We start from the raw sequence: 6,000 nt of genomic DNA, 5'->3' as shown, positions 1-6,000 counted from the left end.
AAACAGGAGTAGAAGGTAGGATTCAAGACATTCTGCAGTGGGGGAGGGGTGGAGGTAGGTGGGTCTGGGTGGGGGTGGGGAGACATTCCATGAAGGGCTCTGGCAGGTAGGCAAGAACCAGAAGTTCCTTTCAAATTAGGCAGTGGCGACACAATTGGCATGTGCCTCTTTAGGCAATTTATACATTATTTATCAGATTCACAGCACAAAGGTTTGACTTGATGTTCCCTATACTTGAAATCTCCATCCATCAACCTACTTTTGTGCCCCTCAACCCACTCTGCTTCCTACCTGACTCTTTCCTTCAACAGAGGCTACACTTCCTGAACAAAATTCAGGATATAGTCTGATAAATGGAACCCAGTGTTTGAAATTGGGATTGTCTCGGTAGATCCGGTGTGTTCGGTTGCCATGTGCACATCATTCTTTAAAAGCAGTCCTTTTGTCGCCACCTACTGTCCAGCCCTGGAAGTTCGGCAGACTCCAGCAGGACCGGCTGTACTAACAATCCCTTTGCAGGAAAGCCCCAGCCCAAGAATGGCTCTACCGAAAAAGTGTAACATCTTAAGCTATTAGTTACTCACCACTATAAAAAAAAGAACTTGGAGTAAAGAGACTCAAGTGTGCATTTTGGCTCCACCACAAAAAAAAAATTTCACACACACACAAAATCTGCAGGCTCCCTGGAGTCTATGGAATTTGGACGAGCCATCATACAGTACTGAGTGTCTAGTTTCAGCGGGAGCAAGGACAGAAGTAAGGGACAGGAAGGCAGAAAATCTTCTCCTTCCCTGTGTTAAAGGGGTTTAACATCCTAGAGCCCTGTTATTGTAGGTGTTAAAAGCCCATTACCCATGAAATGGGTACCTTGAGACAAAGCCAAGGTTCCACCCACCAGTGTCCAATCCTCACTCACACAGACTCACCTCCCTCTAGTCCTAGCTCACCAATCTAGCCTGGAAGCCCTGCTCACCCACTTGCAAGTTTCCTGTCTGCATCACATACCCTTGCTCTTTGGAGTTGAGGCTCATCATTGCATGTGGTCCCATGTGCGTAGCAATCATGGTAGCGCCCCTTAAAAAGAAAGTTGTTTGATTCTTTTTTTTTTCATATTGCACATCAATGTCAGTTTTCAGTATCAAAATGAAATGAGTGTTCATGTTTTGCGTTTTGAGAAGAGAGGACTGCTAGGCAATTCATCAAGGGAGATGAGAGTGAAAACTTCAGAGGATTGCAACTAAATCTCCTGGGAGACAAGCTCCTCTCTCTGCTGTAGCAGCAGTTAGAGTTCCTACTGTGGCAGGGAGGTGGAGAAGGGAGGAGAGCTTTAGAAGCTCTGTTCCACGCTGTGAACATTCACCAAAAGACTCCTGCTGGTGTGTAAGAAGTTTCTTGTCCCTTGTAAAAAAAAAAATGATTGAAAAGAAGATGAGAAGGTGAGGTGAGAGCAATTCAAGCAAAGTCATGGTGAACTTTATTTCAAAAACTCCTGTTATGGGTTGAAAAAATAAAGAACTTGGCAATGTTTCTCAGGACCTGAGCTTTTACCATGGGAAACTTTAAGTGATTTTCAACCAGTAACCTCATAACTAGACAGATGGTGAGAAAAATATATTTCACTCAGGCACTCAAGAAAGGTAGACTTCCTTGTTGCTTCCTCCCCTTTCCAGTCAGTCAGTCAACCGTTTACAAGATTCACACTCATGGCTTTGATATAGGATTTGAAAGAGTCTTCTCAGGGCCACCAATATAAAAACTGCCTTGTGGAAAAATTACCAGTACCAATTCTGCAATCATTTTTGTACTACATCAAAAACCCTAGAGCCCAGAATCCGATATAATTAAATTAGTCCAAATGTAACTTGGGAAGACCAGCCCCAAAGCAGGTAGCTGAAAATCGTTTTGTTACTGAACGCACAGGTTCATTTACCCGCCGCACAAGGAGGGCCAGTAACTGAAATCCCAGGCTTGTGGCAAGGAAAGAGGTTTATTATCAAAACGGAGCAAGACGAGGAGATGGGAGGTAAAACTCAGATCTACTTTCTCAAAGGGAAAAAAAGGAATTTTTATCTGGGGTTTTAGGTCGGGGAGGAGGAGCATGTGGCCTTGCTGGTTGGCGCCTTCCCACCAGCCTGTTTGGCCTTGAAGACTGAAATTTCTTTTCCCTTGACCGTCTGGACTTTTCATCTTCAGCCTGCGTTTGGCCTTGTGAGGCTGAATCTTGACGTCTGGACTTCCTGGGAAAGACAGCCCGGTCATGTACTAAGGTGGGACGGAAGACTGGTTGGTTTTGAACAGCTGATTATGACGAGTATGCACAGCTGCAGTTAGTAAAGCTCAGCTCAAAGTTTTTGCTCTAAGGAAGACTTTAACTTCTTCCTCGGTTTCCCTTCGGACCACGATCTCCGACTACTCCCGCAGAAAGGTGAGGCGCAGGCACTGAGTGCTGAGAAAAACCAGCTGTGGACACGGATCACAGCTCAGAAGACAGCCGATCTTCCTCTCATTCCCGGAACATTAGCGGAACGCCAAGACACCACGTTGCGTCTTGTGCAGTTTTCAGTCCGAGCACGGGGGCTCTGGGGGCTTAGATGTGAGGGGTCTTAAGAAGTAACCTGTGGAGTGAGAAATGCTAAATCTTGCAATTGACCAGAAAGAGCATTGAACGATTGAAGTTTCTTTGGAAAACATGACCAACCCAAGTCAATAAGTTGATTCTGCTACTATATATATTTTTTATTGCCAACTGAAATTCTGCAATATATTACAAAAAAGAGGGGATGGAGAGTAAAATTGTTCCCATACTACCTGCCACATCACCTGAAATTGGCCCAGATGGTCGTCTTAGTCACAGTTCTAACAAAAACCTTGCAAGGGAAACGTGTGTGAATCAACATTTCTTGAAAAACCCGCACGTGTTAAATAAACTGAGGAAAAGACTCCAGCGCCGCCAGCGCGTTTGGAAAGAGCGTAGGAACGGCGTCAGGAGAAGGCGTCTCAGGGCGTCCCCAGGGACACTCTTCAGTGGAACCCTCCGCCGGCCGGGAAGGGCCCACGTCCGGACGGGCGCTCAGAGCCCCGGCGGCCAGCCGGGAGGGGGCAAGCGCCCGCCCGCCTGCGGACCTCGTGCAGGGAGGACCTCCCGGCCCGCCACGAGGGCCGTCTCCAGGGGCCCGCTCGCACGTCGCACGATCAGACGTGCTCGCGCGCGCTGATCTGAGGACCGACGGCCGCGGGGGCTCGCGGCGAGGCAGCACGGCCCAGCGCGCCAGGGGCTCCACCGCGCTCCTCTCCCGTGACCTCCTGGGACCGGTCCAGCGCACCCCGCGCCCGCACGCATGCGCACGCCGCCTGGGAGCGGGGCCTGCGTACCATCTTCCCGCAACGGCTCCGCGCGTCCGTTGCGGCAGTCCGCTCCGGAGACGCGCATGCGCGAGCGCGGGGGCGGGGCCCAAACAGCCTCGCGGCTGGGGCGGGGCGGGGCGGGGCGGGGCGTGGCAGAGCGGGCCTCAGAGAGGGTTGTGTGAATAGGGCGGTAACGGGTGTGTGTGCTGTCCGCCGCTCGGGGTCTCTGCTCTTCCCCGTTGTCCATGCTGCGGGTGTTCGCAGCCCCGTGTCCGCGGGGATACACGTCCCGCAAGGTGGGCGCACTTCCGGCGCGGCGGTTAGACCCGGAACGGGCGCCTCTGGGGCCCTGCGCGGGCGGCTCGCGACGGCCGGCTGGGCGGGGTTCGGTGGCCGTTCCGCGCCTGCGCACGCCGAGCCGCGCGGTGCCCGGGCCGCTCTCCCGCCCTGGACGCCGCCTGCCGTTGTGCACGTGGCCCGGGCGCTTGAGGCGCGAGTGCGGCTGTGACGCCGTCCTGCGGGACCCGCACGCCGCCTTGCTGGCGGAAGGATGTCGGCCACGCCCCCGCCGACGCCGTGAGCCGCCTCGCCGAGTCATCGCAGTAAGCCGCTGGCCCTCGTCCGACTTCGGACGCGGAGGGTCGGGGCCGGGCGCGTCCGGCGTGCGGGCCTCCAGCCAGCGGCCGCCGGCACGTGGGCAGGAATGGGACGCGCGCGGAGGTGAGGAGCTTTGTGTGTATTTGATTTTCTGTGAGTTACGTGCCGCACGCGCCTTGTGTCATTGACGATAGTCAGGTGTGTGTGTGCGCGCACAACTTCCCCGGTCCCGAGAGCCTGCTCGGGAGGCGCAGCCTCTGCGGCGTGTGCCCCGGGCTGAAGGGGGTGTGCGCCGGGGGCGCGGGCGCTCTGGGTGTCTGCCCGTGTGACGTGCGTGCGCTTTGGGACGTTTGGGACTGGGGTGGTGATGTGCAGAGGCGAGGACGATGTGCAGTGTTGGGAATATTTGTGTGTTCGTGTGTGTTCATGGGTGCATGGGGGTCGTGTGTAGTAGCTAGAGTGCAGGGGCTGTTGGTGTTCTCGTGTTCGTGTATATCTGATCGTGGAGAGTATATGTTCAGGGATGGTTTGAGTGTGTGTATGAAGGGTTCAGGGATCCTGTTGGTGTCGTTCTTGCATTGCAGTGGTTGAAGAACTTGGTGGGGTGGTTTATATGTGCATTTTCAGTGTTCGTGGGATAGTCTTCTATGTATTCGGTTCGTATAGGTAGGTTGTGGCTGTGTGTGTATTTGGGTTCATGGGGCTTATGGGGTGTGTTCTACAAAATATGGGATATTCAGTGTGTGTGTTTGGAAACACGCTGTGTAGGCTGTGTGTGTTCAGGAATTGTGGAGTATGTGTATTGTGGGGCTGTGGCACAGCTTGTGGGTGTTTTTTGGGTAGTGCCTGAAGCACCTGTGTCCTTGGTGTTTTGAGATCCTGTGTGTCTGTAGGGTATTCGTTGTGAACACAGGGAGAGCGGGTTGTATATGTTTGTGTCTGGGCACATGTATGTGTGTATATACTGTTGTGGGTACAGAATGTGAGTATACAGGGGGAAAAGGGTTTTGTCTATAAAGAGGTGGCTTGTGTGCGTTCAGGGTGCAGGTGGCAGCTGTATGCGTGTGTTTAGGGCGTATGAAAGGCTGTCTGTTCTGGAGATGTATATTCTGGAGCTATGTAGGTGGTTTTGTTTGTATGTTTGGGGTGAGAGTTGAGGGTGTTAGTGGGGGTACAAGTGGACTGTGTGCACTTATTCGTGTGAAAGGGGGTGGGGTGCGCTGTAACTGGCTCGGACTAGGTTGGGATGGTCATTGGTGCATATCTTCCCGGCTCTGTGTTCAGTGACGTCAGGTTGAACTCAGTCATGCTGAGAATATTTGCACCAGGTAAACTGTGAAATGCCACAAGTCAAGGCTTTTCCACCTACCCCTGGAGAGCATTTTAAGCATTTCCAGCTGATGTGTGTGTGTTTGTCCGGATGTGTGTATGTGTAAAACAAGACTACTCAGGCATCAGTGGGTCCGTGTATGGGAGACTATGTGAGTTGCGAGTGGGGCATCTGGGGCTGTGGGCCCTTGTGTATGGGCATCGACCCTGGTCACTCTGAGTCATTGCATTGCTCCTAATTAGGTTGGTCCGTTCTTCAGTGCCAAAGAATCCCCCAAAATGTGGGTGGTTTCTGGCCCTCCTCGTGCAGGTGGGGTCAGGGGTGTCCGCTCCTTCGGCATTTGTGTGGTCCTGGCATCTGGGTCCTGAGGCGGCTGGGCCTGGTGGACAGATGGCGTTGCAGAGCAGCAGCAGTGTATCAATCATGTTTTTATTTTCTGTATTTTGTGATGTTTTGACATCTTAAAAAACTTGCTGGCTAGGGAGAGACGACCCCGCCCAGTACTCGCCAGTTCTTAGAGACAGCAGAGGGCTTGCAGGGGGCCCTTGTTTCATATGCAGACCAACCAATCCAGAGTCTACAGCCCCACCTTCCCCCTTTATCTGACACTCACACTAAGCCAGTACTCCCCCTGACCTAAATCGTCCCAGGGTTAGGAACCAGGCAATTAGAGACCACCCCGAAAGCCGACCCTCACCAGAATTATTGAAACTAGGCAAGCCTAAACT

The 6,000-nt window shown here is 52.8% G+C and overlaps 1 long non-coding RNA gene across 2 annotated transcripts in view; it reads left to right on the top strand.

Annotated features, from left to right (window-relative positions):
- Window positions 1-3,489: 3,489 nt before the first annotated feature.
- Window positions 3,490-6,000, top strand: part of LOC103563955 (uncharacterized) — a 37,835-nt gene continuing 35,324 nt past the window's right edge. Inside the window, exon 1 of one of the 2 annotated variants that reach the window (XR_011531442.1) lies at window positions 3,490-4,065. This is a non-coding gene — a long non-coding RNA (uncharacterized lncRNA). The remainder of the gene's footprint in view (window positions 4,066-6,000) is intronic. The other variant, XR_011531443.1, reaches the window with a different exon arrangement.

Source organism: Equus przewalskii, chromosome 22 (assembly GCF_037783145.1).
Source record: "Equus przewalskii isolate Varuska chromosome 22, EquPr2, whole genome shotgun sequence".
Lineage (NCBI taxonomy): Eukaryota > Metazoa > Chordata > Mammalia > Perissodactyla > Equidae > Equus > Equus przewalskii.
This window is presented reverse-complemented; position numbering and strand designations above follow the sequence as displayed.